This window comes from Erinaceus europaeus, chromosome 5 (genome assembly GCF_950295315.1).
Source record: "Erinaceus europaeus chromosome 5, mEriEur2.1, whole genome shotgun sequence".
Taxonomy (NCBI): domain Eukaryota; kingdom Metazoa; phylum Chordata; class Mammalia; order Eulipotyphla; family Erinaceidae; genus Erinaceus; species Erinaceus europaeus.
In genome coordinates, this window is record NC_080166.1 from 92914 (window position 1) to 109201 (window position 16288).

Genomic DNA, 16288 nt, shown 5'->3' on the forward strand with positions numbered 1-16288 from the left:
AGAGTTCCAGAGGGCAGAGTTCCTGGGTTCCTGAGTTCCAGAGTAAGAGAGAGAGTGCTTGTGCTGCCGCAAAGAGACAGCAGAGTTCTGTTTGGTGATTAGTTTGTCTTAGTTTGTGAATCGTTGTTCCTGAATAAGGAAATACAGCTGCCCTGCCCAGCCGTTGTCTCTGCGTCTCTGTTACCCGCCGTGAAGCCAGCCAGCCCGGCAAGAGCCTCCGAAATTTTAACAACACCAATTCTACCAGCTTTCAGTCAGAAAGACCAAACTGAAGCTGACTGAATGAACTCTTGAATGTAAAATGTATAGCTGGCCAAATCTCCTGCACAGTGTAGTGGTTATTATTAAGAAAAAATAAATCTGATGTATTTCTTCTCTAAAGCATGTGGTAAATGGCAGTTATAGATATTTTTTAACTTCTCGTTATAATGTTATAATGTCAATGCTAGTGAAATAAAGCCAACTTAGAATTAAGAGAGACAATATTAGCACGTATTACCACTTTTTAAACCCAGAGTTGAACTCATAAAATCAAAAATGTACAATAAGTGGGCCAGCAGGATAGCTCTCCTACAGTGAGCCTGCCTTCTCATGTGCACGGCCCATGCTGGGGCCTGCCCCCCGACACTAGGGGAAGCTTTGTTGCTGGGCTATCTGTCCCTTTCTCCCTGTCTTGCTCTCTATTTATTTATCTAAGAAAAAAAAAAGCTGGCTTTTTTTTTCCAGGATGGCAAAAAAGGGGGGTATCTATAACAATAATAATTATGATAGAGATGGTAGAGAAGGGATGGGAAAGAAATTGGTGTACATGTGTGTCTGTGTATGTGTAAGGGGGGGGAGAGGGAGAAAGAAATGATGACAATAAAAAACTTTTTTTACACTCTCATGGCTCATGAGTTATACTGAGACACTAAAGGTTGAAAATCAAGGTTTTAAAGCACAGTGGTAATTCTGCTAATGTGATATTCAGTATTCGATTAAAAAATATTCAAGTATTTTATGTCTTTATAGCTTTCCTATTCAACTATAAACATTTATGAAAAATAACATAATTTATGGTAAATTTTCCAAGTTTAATCCCTATTCCCCTAAAAAAATCTGTGGGTCAAGTAAAAATTATCTGACTTAATGTTGAATTACAAAATTATAATAGAGGTAAAGATTATCATGTTTCACAGAATATGTTTAATATTGAAAACTCTTTTAGAGTAGTCCAGGAGGTGGCGCACTGGATAGGGCATTGGACTCTTGAGCGTGAGGCCCCAAATTCAATTCTGGTACATGTGCCCCAGCAGCACATGTACCAGAGTTAATGTCTGGTTCTTTCTCTCCTCCTATCTTCTCATGAATAAATAAATAAATTCTTTTAAAAAAAAAAGAAAAAGAAAACTCTTTTAGAGAATTCACATTAGCAATCTCTGCATTAAGTTTTCAGCAGTCAGAACTTCTGGAATACTGGCAGCTGGAAACAAGGCTTTCTGGACTGGAAATACCAGGGGAAAAAAGAACTAAAAATAACTTTGGAAGGTATGGAGATAGTGCAATGTAAGTGCACAGAATCTGGAAGTCTGAGATGCCACAGGCCCCAGGTTTAAGCCCTGGTACCACTATGTCATAGCTGATTAACGCTCTAGTCTCTGTCTGTGCCTCTCTCCTACCTACCTTCATCTCCTTTCCCCTCCCTTCATAAAATAAATCCAAATTTAAAAAGAATGAACAGGGGCTAGGGAAATAGCTCATCTGACAGAGCGCAGAATTGCGCGTCTGAAGCTCCCAGGTCTACTCCCTGCACCACATACTGAAAAGGCACTTCGATTCTCTCATATAATTTAAACAATAAATCTACAATGAAACAGTACATAAAGAGCCTTAGAAACATTTCACCACCATGTTTAGAGGGATGGGAAGGTAAAGAAGATAATGAGTAAAATTACAGTCCTTGCTCTCAAAAAATCTTATAGCATAAAGAAAATAATGATTTACTATATTCTAAAGTAGAAAACTTAAAAAAAAAAAAAAGTGAAAAACACGTAATATGCCCTTGGAGGTAAGTGAGAAGCAGTAGCAAGGCTACCAAAGACAACTTCCTAGGAGAGTAATACTTTGACCTCAATAAAGGAACAAGTGGCTAGCAGGTAAAGGTGCAAATTCTCAAGTAAAAGGGCTGAAACAGTGAAGAGATTGCAGAATGCAAATCAATCTACCCTGAAACACAAAGTTTCACCTACCAACCAAGTTAGCAAAGACCCCAGAATATGTTAAACTGCAGTACTACTTTTTTTTTTCTTTTCAACTGTTCTGCTATGGCTTATGGTGGTTCTTGGAATTCAACTTGAGACCACTGGTGCCTCAGGCATCAGAGTTTTTGCATAACCATTAGGCTAACTCAACCAGCCCAAACAAATACATTTTAAAAGCAAAATAAAGCAAATAACAAATTTGAAAAATTAACTGAAAGTTAGACTTTGACTGAGTTTTCATACTGCAAACTTATTCTGTACAGGATTATCAACCAAGAATAATTTCTTCCTATCACTTGTTTCTAGTCAGAAAATCATGAGACTTCAGGGTACAAAATTCTATCAACACTCCATCTTTCACTTGCATTTTAACAGTTCTCTTAGCAGAGACATTCTTTACAATAAGGTCACGAGAGCCCTCTGATAACAAGGCTCAGGTTACCATGACACTACAGATATAATCAAGTATTTGTTTTCTCTCTCTCTCTCACACACACACACACAGAGAGAGAGAGAGAGAAACAAAAGGAAGCCACCCCAGAGTAGAAGGGGCCAGGCTAGCAGCAGACCAGATGAATTATCATGCTGGCCCTTATCCAACTGCCTTTATACCCAATCACACATGCGTGTCTTCCTGTCTTTCACCTCACTAACAGAGCAAACAATATTAACCAGTGTGCTAGTCCAACTGCAGACCCCCATTGAGGAACAATGTCACACAGCCAGGAATTCCTCGTGTCTGGCCTGGGATCTACCTAATGCTATTTCACTCCAAGTACTACTTTTAATATAATGAAAAGCAGACTCAAATCAGTATGAAGCTAATCCAACAAAATGCCGATTATATAACCAGTTTCACTGCCCAGTGATACAAATGTTTTCTACACAAGTTTTACCCCAAGGTTTTCTTATCCTGAAGAGCATTATCTAGTGGTACAGAAACATTTACCTGGTAGAGATTTCTTCTCAGGTACTCAAAGAGGGTACTCTAGATAGTCTGATTTTTAAAGACTTATTGATCCACCCTCATTTAAAGGTCTTTTGGAACCTTAAGACAGCAGGAACCTCACATCTCCACTATAGAGCCCCTACTTCCCCCAGTCCTGGAACCCTTGGATAGAGCCCACTTTCCCGTATGCGTCTCCCAATCCATACCAAATAATATTGCATCCACCGATCACAACCTAACCAACGCAACGATTGCCACCTCAACATGCTTCACCTCAGACTGTGTCCAGAGACTTCACGTGTGGAATGACAACCCTTCAGCTTCATTACTCGGGTGAGACCTTTCCTTTTATAGTACACTCTAATTTCATCTCAGGTGGTTCACTTTCTAACAAAGTCCCATAACCTAGATATACACCAGTTTCTGTGAGAGAGAGCTTATGTTCACACGTATCCATAAACTACTGCAAAATATATGCCTGAAAGCAGAAGTACACTAGAGTTTGCTGTAAGTACCCCCCCCCCCAACACTTCCTCTCCACTATTCCAAGCTTTGGGTCCATGATTGCTCAACAATTTGTTTGGCTTCGTATGTTAACTCTCTTTTCAGCCACCAGGTGCCAGATGCCATCAGGATGCTGGCCAGGCTTCCCTGGACTGAAGACCCCACCAATGTGTCCTGGAGCTCAGCTTCCCCAGAGACACACCTTACTAGGGAAAGAGAGAGGCAGACTGGGAGTATGGACCGACCAGTCAACGCCCATGTTCAGCGGGGAAGCAATGACAGAAGCCAGACCTTCCGCCTTCTGCAACCCTCAATGACCCTGGGTCCATGCTCCCAGAGGGCTAGAGAATGGGAAAGCTATCATGGGAGGGGGTGGGTTATGGAGATTGGGTGGTGGGAATTGTGTGGAGTTGTACCCCTCCTACCTTATGGTTTTGTTCATTAATCCTTTCTTAAAAAAATTTAAAAAAAAGATACAATAAAAAAATAATAATAAAGTTCAGAAACCCAAGAATTAATCTAATTCAAATGACAGTAATTTTCTTGAGGCCTTAAAAAACTTACCCAATTTCCAAAACTGCCAAAGGGCTTTGGCAGCTACCTAGTCTAATAATTCTAGAGTGAAAACACTTTGAAGACTATCAATAGCACACAAGAAGTTGCCATTTTCACCCAAGAGACCTGAGAAGTTAAAGGATGCAGGAAATTAACCAAGCAAAATTAGGGCCTAAAACTCCAAGTCCCTAAGCCCCAGTTCCTATACTATTATCATACCACTCTAACCATTTTAAACTTTTTTAGAGAGATGTCCATATTATTATGTGGAAAATGTATGTATACACAGGAGCAGAGAATTTCTAAAAGGTGTACCCTGAAAAATTCACACTACAAACCTAGACACACATCTTTTCCTAAAATAGAAACAAGGTACTTGCTTCTGATGTATTCTCTGACTCCAATTTCACTCCGTAACACAAAAATTAGTACAAATTCTAGATCAAGATGTTTGCTGATTCACTCTTTAGATGACACAAATGTTTTTACAACATGCTACCATCCAGTGCTTATGGAAAGAAAACAAACCTACATCTAGTGCTTCTATTATGAATAATTGGACTCAAAAAAACTGAAGCTCAACACAGCTTCTGTACTGAAGCAAAACTACTAACAATTTTATTTTGATGCCTCTACAAATATTTTGCTGAAGATTAGAAATCACACCAGAAATTTAATAAACAGGCCGCCTTGTCTTGTGTGGAAGTCTACAAAATCATGGTTTTAGGCATATGATTCCAAAGTCATTCAAGACTTATCTGCGTCAACAATTAGAAACAGCCAGTGGAGATTTTCCAGACACACAGTTCATGGAGCAATATTACTCCTCTCTCTTTCAATATCAGTAGCTGGGGGCAAGGAGAGGAAGATATGTAGTGGGTAATCTGGGCTCTTTACACGGGCGAGTTCACATCCCTGGCATCACATATGTGAGGGGCCCAGGCTCTCTCTAAGCCATGAGGGGCCCTGGTTCTCTCTCTCTCTCTCTCTAAGCCATGAGGGGCCCTGGCTCTCTCTCTAGCCTGTGATAGGCCCTGGTTCTCTCTCTAAGCCTGTGATGGGCCCTGATTCTCTCCCTCTCTCTCTCTAAGCCTGTGATAGGCCCTGGTTCTCTCTCTCTCTCTCTCTAAGCCATGAGGGGCCCTGGTTCTCTCTCTAAGCCTGTGATGGGCCCTGATTCTCTCCCTCTCTCTCTCTAAGCCTGTGATGGGCCCTGATTCTCTCCCTCTCTCTCTCTAAGCCTGTGATAGGCCCTGGTTTTCTCTCTCTCTCTCTCTCTCTCTAAGCCATGAGGGGCCCTGGTTCTCTCTCTAAGCCTGTGATGGGCCCTGATTCTCTCCCTCTCTCTCTCTAAGCCTGTGATGGGCCCTGATTCTCTCCCTCTCTCTCTCTAAGCCCGTGATGGGCCCTGGTTCTCTTTCTAAGCCCGTAATGGGCCCTGGTTCCCTCTCTCTAAGCCCGTGATGGGCCCTGGTTCTCTCTCTAATCTTGTGATGGGCCCTAGTTCTCTCTCTCTAAGCCCGTGATGGGCCCTGGTTCTCTCTCTAGCCTGTGATAGGCCAAGGTTCTCTCTCTCTCTCTAAGCCCGTGATGGCCCCTGGTTCTCTCTCTGTCTCTAAGCCCGTGATGGGCCCTGGTTCTCTTTAAGCCTGTGACGGGCCCTGGTTATTTCCCTAATCCTGTGGTGGGTCCTAGTTCTCTCTCTCTAAGCCCGTGATGGGCCCTGGTTCTCTCTCTAGCCTGTGATAGGCCATGGTTCTCTCTCTCTCTCTAAGCCCGTGATGGGCCCTGGTTCTCTTTAAGCCTGTGACGGGCCCTGGTTATTTCCCTAATCCTGTGGTGGGCCCTGGTTCTCTCTAAGCCATGATGGGCCCTGGTTCTCTCTCTCTAAGCTATGATGGGCCCTGGTTCTCTCTCTAAGCCCATGATGGGTCCTGGTTCTCTCTCTAAGCCATGATGGGCCCTGGTTCTCTCTCTAAGGCTGTGATGGGCCCTGGTCCTCTCCCTAATGCTGTGATGGCCCCTGGTTCTCTCTCTGTCTCTAAGCCATGATGGGCCCTGGTTCTCTTTAAGCCTGTGACGGGCCCTGGTTATTTCCCTAATCCTGTGGTGGGCCCTGGTTCTCTCTCTCTAAGCCCTGTGATGGGCCCTGGTTCTCTATCTAACCCATGATAGGCCCTGGTTCTCTACTAACCCTGTAATGGGCCCTGGTTATCTCTTTAAGCCAGTGATAGACCCTGGTTCTCGCTCTAATCCTATGATGGGCTTGGCTCTATGAGCGGAAGCCTTGTACCTTCACTCTGCCTTAGACATCTTCTGTAATATTCCATTGCACATACAGGCCTCCCATTTTCTTCCCTGCACACAAGTAACCGTTGCTTTCAAACCAATTCTTGGACCAAATAGGGCCACATTTCAGCAGGAAGCAGGCTAACCTAGAGACAGCAGACACTGGGGCTCACTAAGTGGACACTCACACTCTAGGCAGGCTCACCCAGTGGTCTCTACGCTCTAAGCAAGATCACCCAGTGGGCTCTCACGCTCAGCAGGCTCACCCAGTGGGCTCTCACTCTCAGCAGACTCACCCAGTGGGCTCTACGTTCTAAGCAGGCTCACCCAGTGGGCTCTCACTGTCAGCAGGCTCACCCAGTGGGCTCTCACTGGCAGGATCAACCAGTGGGCTCTCACTGGCAGGATCAACCAGTGGGCTCTCACTGGCAGGATCAACCAGTGGGCTCTCACTCTCAGCAGGCTAGCCCAGGGGGCTCTCACTGTCAGCAGGCTCACCAGTGGGCTCTCACTGTCAGCAGACTCACCCAGTGGGCTCTCACTCAAGCAGGCTCACCCAGTGGGCTCTCACTGTCAGCAGGCTCACCCAGTGGGCTCTCACTCTCAGGAGGCTCACCCAGTGGGCTCTCACTCTCAGCAGGCTCACCCAGTGGACTCTCACTGTCAGCAGGCTCACCCAGTGGGCTCTCACTGTCAATAGGCTCACCCAGTGGGCTCTCACTGTCAGCAGGCTCACCCAGTGGGCTCTCACTGTCAGCAGGCTCACCCAGTGGGCTCTCACTCTCAGCAGGCTCACCCAGTGGGCTCTCACTGTCAGCAGGCTCACCCAGTGGGCTCTCACTGTCAGCAGGCTCACCCAGTGGGCTCTCACTGTCAGCAGGCTCACCCAGTGGGCTCTCACTGTCAGCAGGCTCACCCAGTGGGCTCTCACTGTCAGCAGGCTCACCCAGTGGACTCTCACTGTCAGCAGGCTCACCCAGTGGGCTCTCACTGTCAGCAGGCTCACCCAGTGGCTCTCACTGTCAGCAGGCTCACCCAGTGGACTCTCACTGTCAGCAGGCTCACCCAGTGGGCTCTCACTGTCAGCAGGCTCACCCAGTGGGCTCTCACTGTCAGCAGGCTCACCCAGTGGGCTCTCACTGTCAGCAGGCGCACCCAGTGGGCTCTCACTGTCAGCAGGCTCACCCAGTGGCTCTCACTGTCAGCAGGCTCACCCAGTGGACTCTCACTGTCAGCAGGCTCACCCAGTGGGCTCTCACTGTCAGCAGGCTCACCCAGTGGGCTCTCACTGTCAGCAGGCTCACCCAGTGGCTCTCACTGTCAGCAGGCGCACCCAGTGGGCTCTCACTGTCAGCAGGCGCACCCAGTGGGCTCTCACTCTCAGCAGGCTCACCCAGTGGGCTCTCACTGTCAGCAGGCGCACCCAGTGGGCTCTCACTGTCAGCAGGCTCACCCAGTGGGCTCTCACTCAGCAGGCTCACCCAGTGGGCTCTCACTGTCAGCAGGCTCACCCAGTGGCTCTCACTCAGCAGGCTCACCCAGTGGGCTCTCACTCAGCAGGCTCACACAGTGGGCTCTCAAACTCAGCAGGCTCACCCAGTAGCTCTCACTGTCAGCAGGCTCACCCAGTGGGCTCTCACTCAGCAGGATCACCCAGTGGGCTCTCACTCAGCAGGCTCACCCAGTGGCTCTCACTCAGCAGGCTCACCCAGTGGGCTCTCACTCAGCAGGCTCACCCAGTGGGCTCTCACTCAGCAGGCTCACCCAGTGGGCTCTCACTCAGCAGGCTCACCCAGTGGGCTCACTGTCAGCAGGCTCACCCAGTGGGTTCTCACTGTCATCAGGCTCACCCAGTGGGCTCACTGTCAGCAGGCTCACCCAGTGGGCTCTGTCAGCAGGCTCACCCAGTGGCTCTCACTCAGCAGGCTCACCCAGTGGGCTCTCACTGTCAGCAAGCTCACCCAGTGGGCTCTCACTCAGCAGGCTCACCCAGTGGGCTCTCGCTGTCAGCAGGCTCACCCAGTGGCTCTCACTGTCAGCAGGCTCACCCAGTGAGCTCTCACTGTCAGCAGGCTCACCCAGTGGGCTCTCACTGTCAGCAGGCTCACCCAGTGGCTCTCACTGTCAGCAGGCTCACCCAGTGGGCTCTCACTGTCAGCAGGCTCACCCAGTGGGCTCTGTCAGCAGGCTCAACCAGTGGGCTCTCACTGTCAGCAGGCTCACCCAGTGGGCTCTCACTCCACAGGCTCAACCAGTGGTTCTCACTCTCAGCAGGCTCACCCAGTGCGCTCTCACTCAGCAGGATCACCCACTGGGCTCTCTCAGCAGGCTCACCCAGTGGGATCTCACTGTCAGCAGGCTCACCCAGTGGGCTCTCACTGTCAGCAGGCTCACCCAGTGGCTCTCACTGTCAGCAGGCTCACCCAGTGGGCTGTCACTCAAGCAGGCTCACCCAGTGGGCTCTGTCAGCAGGCTCACCCAGTGGCTCTCACTCAGCAGGCTCACCCAGTGGGCTCTCACTGTCAGCAAGCTCACCCAGTGGGCTCTCACTGTCAGCAGGCTCACCCAGTGGCTCTCACTGTCAGCAGGCTCACCCAGTGGGTTCTCACTGTCATCAGGCTCACCCAGTGGGCTCTCACTGTCAGCAGGCTCACCCAGTGGGCTCTCACTGTCAGCAGGCTCACCCAGTGGGCTCTCACTGTCAGCAGGCTCACCCAGTGGGCTCTCACTGTCAGCAGGCTCACCCAGTGGGCTCTCACTGTCAGCAGGCTCACCCAGTGGGTTCTCACTGTCATCAGGCTCACCCAGTGGGCTCTCACTGTCAGCAGGCTCACCCAGTGGGCTCTCACTGTCAGCAGGCTCACCCAGTGGGTTCTCACTGTCATCAGGCTCACCCAGTGGGCTCTAACTGTCAGCAGGCTCACCCAGTGGGTTCTCACTGTCAGCAGGCTCACCCAGTGGGCTCTCACTGTCAATAGGCTCACCCAGTGGGCTCTCACTCTCAGCAGGCTCACCCAGTGGGCTCTCACTGTCAGCAGGCTCACTCAGTGGGTTCTCACTGTCAGCAGGCTCACCCAGTGGGCTCTCACTCTCAGCAGGCTCACCCAGTGGGCTCTCACTGTCAGCAGGCTCACCCAGTGGGCTCTCACTGTCAGCAGGCTCACCCAGTGGGCTCTGTCAGCAGGCTCACCCAGTGGGCTCTCACTGTCAGCAGGCTCACCCAGTGGGCTCTGTCAGCAGGCTCACCCAGTGGGCTCTCACTCAGCAGGCTCACCCAGTGGGCTCTCACTGTCAGCAGGCTCACCCAGTGGGCGCTCTCTCCAGGGTCACCGAGCCCCAGGTTGCGTGTTGTGTCTGCAGCCCCACACACCCACCCTGGCTGCTGCCCTGAGCTGTCACCCACCTTTAATGCTGACCCCGGTGACCCCATGGCTGCAGCCCCCTCCCAAGGACAGACTGGCGCCCTGACTCCCAGGACAGATTCCTGCCCCGACTCCAGATGATTCCGAGACACTGAGTCCCAGGTCAGACTGTGAGACCCTGATTTCGAGACCGTGATGCCAGGTCCCCGAGCCCCAGGACAGACTGACGCCGAGCCCCAGGACAGACTGACGCCCCGACCCGACCCCCAGGACAGACTGACGCCCCAACCCCGACCCCCAGGACAGACTGACGCCCTGACCCCAACCTCCAGGACAGACTGACACCCCGACCCCGACCCCCAGGACAGACTGACGCCCCAGACCCTGACCTCCAGGACAGACTGACGCCCCAGACCCTGACCCCCAGGACAGACTGACGCCCCGACCCTGACCTCCAGGACAGACTGACGCTCCCGACCCCGACCCCCAGGACAGACTGACGCCCCCGACCCCGACCCCCAGGACAGACTGACGCCCCAACCCCGACCCCCAGGACAGACTGACGCCCCAGACCCTGACCCCAGGACAGACTGACGCCCCGACCCGACCCCCAGGACAGACTGACGCCCCAGACCCTGACCCCCAGGACAGACTCATGCCCTGACCCCGACCTCCAGGACAGACTGATGCCCCAGACCCCGACCCCCAGGACAGACTGACGCCCCGACCCCAACCTCCAGGACAGACTGACGCCCCAGACCCTGACCCCCAGGACAGACTGATGCCCCAGATCCCGATCCCCCAGGACAGACTGACGCCCCAGATCCCGATCCCCCAGGACAGACTGACGCCCCAAACCCTGACCCCCAGGACAGACTGATGCCCTGACCCCGACCCCCAGGACAGACTGACGCCCCAGACCCCGACCTCCAAGACAGACTGACGCCCCAGACCCCGACCCCCAGGACAGACTGACGCCCCAGACTCTGACCCCAGGACAGACTGACGCCCCAGACCCTGACCCCAGGACAGACTGACGCCCCGACCCTACCCCCAGGACAGACTGACGCCCCAGACCCTGACCCCCATGACAGACTGACGCCCCCGACCCCGACCTCCAAGACAGACTGACGCCCCGACCCGACCCCCAGGACAGACTGACGCCCCAGACCCCGACCCCCAGGACAGACTGATGCCCCGACCCTGACCTCCAGGACAGACTGACGCCCCAGACCCTGACCCCCAGGACAGACTGATGCCCATACCCCGACCTCCAGGACAGACTGACGCTCCCGACCCCGACCCCCAGGACAGACTGACGCCCCCGACCCCGACCCCCAGGACAGACTGACGCCCCAACCCCGACCCCCAGGACAGACTGATGCCCCGACCCTGACCTCCAAGACAGACTGACGCCCCAGACCCTGATCCCCAGGACAGACTGACGCCCCAGACCCTGACCCCAGGACAGACTGGCGCCCCGACCCGACCCCCAGGACAGACTGACGCCCCAGACCCTTACCCCCAGGATAGACTCATGCCCCGACCCCACCTCCAGGACAGACTGACGCCCCAGACCCCGACCCCCAGGACAGACTGACGCCCCGACCCCAACCTCCAGGACAGACTGACGCCCCAGACCCTGACCCCCAGGACAGACTGATGCCCCGACCCTGACCTCCAGGACAGACTGACGCCCCAGATCCCGATCCCCCAGGACAGACTGACGCCCCAAACCCTGACCCCCAGGACAGACTGACGCCCCGACTCCGACCTCCAGGGCAGACTGACGCTCCCGACCCCGACCCCCAGGACAGACTGACGCCCCAGACCCCGACCTCCAAGACAGACTGACGCCCCAGACCCCGACCCCCAGGACAGACTGACGCCCCAGACCCTGACCCCAGGACAGACTGACGCCCCGACCCTACCCCCAGGACAGACTGACGCCCCAGACCCTGACCCCCAGGACAGACTGACGCCCTGACCCCAACCCCCAGGACAGACTGACGCCCCAGACCCTGACCCCCAGGACAGACTGACGCCCCTACCCGACCCCCAGGACAGACTGACGCCCCGACCCGACCCCCAGGACAAACTGACGCCCCAGACCCTGACCCCAGGACAGACTGACGCCCCGACCCTACCCCCAGGACAGACTGACGCCCCAGACCCTGACCCCCAGGACAGACTGACGCCCTGACCCCGACCCCCAGGACAGACTGACGCCCCAGACCCTGACCCCCAGGACAGACTGACGCCCCTACCGGACCCCCAGGACAGACTGACGCCCCTACCCGACCCCCAGGACAGACTGACGCCCCGACCCGACCCCCAGGACAGACTGACGCCCCAGACCCTGACCCCCAGGACAGACTGACGCCCCGACCCTACCCCCAGGACAGACTGACGCCCCAGACCCTGACCCCCAGGACAGACTGACGCCCCGACCCTACCCCCAGGACAGACTGACGCCCCAGACCCTGACCCCCAGGACAGACTGACGCCCTGACCCCGACCCCCAGGACAGACTGACGCCCCCGACCCCGACCCCCAGGACAGACTGACGCCCCGACCCGACCCCGGCCGCGGCGGGCACCCACCAGCTGCCGCAGGTCCTCCTCCGAGAGCTCCGCGTAGCGGTACCGCTGCTGCTCGAACTCGTAGCGGGTGGTCTTCGCCACCACCACCACCCGGGACGGGCGGAAGCCGTCGGGGCGGCCGCCACAGCCCGCCAGCTCGCGCGGCTGCCCCCCGAGACGCGGCCCCGCGCCCGGACCCCTGAGCGCCGCCGCCCCGCCCGCGCCCCTCAGCGCCGCCGCCCCGCCGCCCGCGCCCCTCAGCGCCGCCGCCCCGCCGCCCGCGCCCCTCAGCGCCGCCGCCCCGCCCGCCACGCGGCAGCCGCCCAGCAGGAGGCTTCGGCAGCACGTCATCGCCGGCCCCGGACGCCCGGGCTCCGGACTCCCGCTCCGCTCCCGCCAGCGGCGCCCGCGCTTAAGTGCGGGCCGCGCCACGAGGGGGCTGGGCCGAGGCACCGCCGGGCAGGCGGGGAAAGCGGAGCGACGCGGGGCGGGACGGGGCGGGACGCAGCGAGGGGTGGAGGGAGGCGTGGCGGGAGGTCCAGGGCGCCGGCGCCGGGGTGTGCGTGAACCTCCGACCGCGCCTGCGCGGTGGCCGCCGCGCCGCCTCAGTCTCCGACTCCACCCCCTTCCCAGAGGCGCTCCCGGGTTTTCAGCCAATCAGAGCCCGTCGCTGCTGCAGAGGCTAAAGAGTTGCGGGGATTGGCTGGGGCCGGGGCCGAGGGGCTGCGGGGATTGGCTGGTGCCCAGGGCCGAGGGCCTGCGGCGATTGGCTGGGGCCCAGGGCCGAGGGGCTGCGGCGATTGGCTGGACCCCAGGGCCGAGGGCCTGCGGGCATTGGCTGGGGCCGGGGCTGCGTTCCATGCGGGGCTGCACCGAGGCTGCGCGGTCCCCTGCGCGGGCTGCGCGCCCTTATAGTTGCGGGGCGACCCCGGACGTGGGGGTCCCCACCCCACCGCCCGCACGTGACAGCTCGCAGGGAGCCTTGCGACCGCCCTGGCGGCTGCGGCGCAGCACCCCGGCCTGCCCGACCCTCTGCTGCAGCTGCGCCTCGGCTTCAGGCTCTCAAAGGAGAGCAAGCGGGTAGGCGGCTCATGGCTCTGCCGCCTGAGGCTTTGAGGTTCCGGGCTCAACCCCCTCCGGCCTGAACTGAGCAGGGCTCTGGGAAGAATAAAAATGCAAATGAAAGGCGGAGCCCCGGTCCTGCCTTCGTCCCAGGCTGCAGAATGACCGCTGGGGTCCGCAGAGGCCACGCCGCCCGCCTGCGCCCTTGGCCAGAGTCCCAAGCCGGGATCGTGGGGGGGAACGACCCCCCGAGAACCCCCAGCGCAGTGGCCGCAGGGCACCGGGAGGACGGCGTGCTGGACGGGCGTTTCTGGGCGGGAGAGAGGGAATGAAGGGTTAGACTTTCTCCTAGAGGCAGATGAGTCCCGAAGGCCGTGTTTGATGACTATTGATCCGGCTTTGGAGCGCCGAGCTGGAGAGGAGGGCGGGCACGGGCTGGCGAGGGGCACGTGGGGGCCGGACAGGACGAGGGGCACGTGGGGCCGGACAGGACGAGGGGCACGTGGGGGCCGGACAGGACGAGGGGCACGTGGGGCCGCAGACAGGATGAGGGGCACGTGGGGGCACGGGCTGGCGAGGGGCACGTGGGGGCCGGACAGGACGAGGGGCACGTGGGGCCGGACAGGACGAGGGGCACGTGGGGGCCGGACAGGACGAGGGGCACGTGGGGCCGCAGACAGGATGAGGGGCACGTGGGGGCCGGACAGGACGAGGGGCACGTGGGGGCCGCAGACAGGACGAGGGGCACGTGGGGGCTGGACAGGACGAGGGGCACGTGGGGCCGCAGACAGGACGAGGGGCACGTGGGGGCCGGACAGGACATGGGGCACGTGGGGGCCGGACAGGACGAGGGGCACGTGGGGGCCGGACAGGACGAGGGGCACGTGGGGCCGCAGCCTCCTGCTCACTCCTCAGATCCACTTGCTTTGCCACTTGCAGCCTGGTTGTAGTTCGAGCAGTATCAGCAGCTCACCCTGGGACTTTGGGCATCTTTCTGGTCATCAGATCTACACCTTAGAATGAGGGAACTGGACTAGAGTGACAGTGGGGTTCAGAGGACAATAGGGTAGAGGCCTGGGTGAGGAAACACTCAGTTGATCCACTGGGCAGAAAGGGAAAAAGTCTAGGTGGGGCCACTGCAGTAGCTCACTCAGAGCTGCACTGCTTGGGCTCTGCAGACCAGGTTCCAGCCCACCACTCTGGAGGAAGCTTCTGGACCGTGTGGTCTTTTCACTCTCTCTGCCTTGATCGCTATCTAAAAAGATCAATCTAGAAAACATATATTGCATCAGCCTGAGTTCCCACTTTACAAATGACTGAGAATGCTAATCTATTTCCAGGTACACATTTATCTCTATTGACATCTTCAGTGTTGATCAAAGTGACCGTTTGTTTTGGATTTCATTCCCTTCCACTTCCTCAGGCATAGTCCATCCAGTCATACCCTAAATATATATTTCATTCTCCTCCCCCACTGGATTTTATTCATTGTTTAAACATTTTCATATCTCTCTACCACTTTTAAATGCCAACTTCCTAAGCCTGAGAAAGTTTTTGTTTTTTTTTTGAAAAACTTTATTGGTAACTGAAAAAATAATGTGCTAAAGTATAGGCACTTCCTATGATTCATTGTGCTTTATGAAAGAAAGAAGACAACCACAGCTACTGCTGTGAACGTGAACTTGATTTATAGTTAATACTTAACCTTTCATAGTATTCAAGATAATTCAGTGGGGATTTTTTCTTCTCTCTCATGAGTAAAGTTTTCAGGAACTTTAGCAGGAGTTAAGTGTGAATTATAATGAGACACATGAATTTTTGGAAACAAGGCCATGTAGGGTTATCTCAGAGACAGAGACAGAAACGCTTTCCACTAGGCAATCCTCTACATGTGTCTTGCTTTTGTAAAATGGGTGTTTACTCAGCATTGAGGAAATCCTTGCAGTGTGCATTCTAGAAAAGGAAAACATTTATGGATGAATTAACTAAAAATGAAAATGTCTACACTATCGAAGTCTGATCTTTTTAGTATTGTCTGTCTTCTCTTTACAACTAAAATTCTTGAAAGGGTTCGTCATTATTGTATCTTGGACTCCTATTCATTGCTGTCTGTTGTGGTCTAGGGTCTCTCCACCATTTCACTGATTACTGCGCGTCCCACAGTTACCAAAAGATCTGATTCTAAATTCAGAAAATATTTTTCAGCCCTTAAATAGACTTGCTATGTTCACCACACTTGAAATAGCTATTTCCTCTTGACATCTGTTTCTTTCTGTCTCCCAGTGCCTTATTCCCTAACGTTCTTTCTATCCCTCTGTCCTCCTCCTGGGCTCTTCTTTGGCTCATGTTCAGGACAAGCCACAAACACTTCCTTCTCATTCTTCTGCACGAGTCTCAATATTGTGCAATGGTAAGCACTTAGGCAATGGGCTTAAAAGGCAAGTTCCGCCCTTGCCATTTATTGACATCGTCAGCTTTTCTCTTAACCTCTCTGACCCGACTTTGGTTCATAAAATATAATTGTTACTGTGCAGTTGCAAATACAGCCCCTTTCCTCTTCCAAGAGTGAAGCTGTTGCCACTCTAACCCAGATTCTCTCTTGAGCTTCAGCTCCTCAGTTCGAACTTCCACATAGGTGAAACTGGAGACAAGAGTTGTGGGTGGGGCATAGGGTAGGACTTGGGCTGGGGGTGAGGTACTACACTAAAGCAAAGGACTGGGGAAGGAACAGAGAGGGGGTCATGG

The 16288-nt window shown here is 54.6% G+C and overlaps 1 protein-coding gene across 1 annotated transcript in view; it reads right to left on the bottom strand.

Moving 5' to 3' along the window:
* The window catches only part of NADK2 (NAD kinase 2, mitochondrial), a 55257-nt gene extending 42624 nt beyond the window's left edge, over positions 1 to 12633 (bottom strand). Inside the window, exon 1 of the mRNA XM_060190953.1 lies at positions 12503 to 12633. The gene's annotated coding sequence lies outside the window, so the exon portion shown is untranslated. The remainder of the gene's footprint in view (positions 1 to 12502) is intronic.
* Positions 12634 to 16288: the final 3655 nt, after the last annotated feature.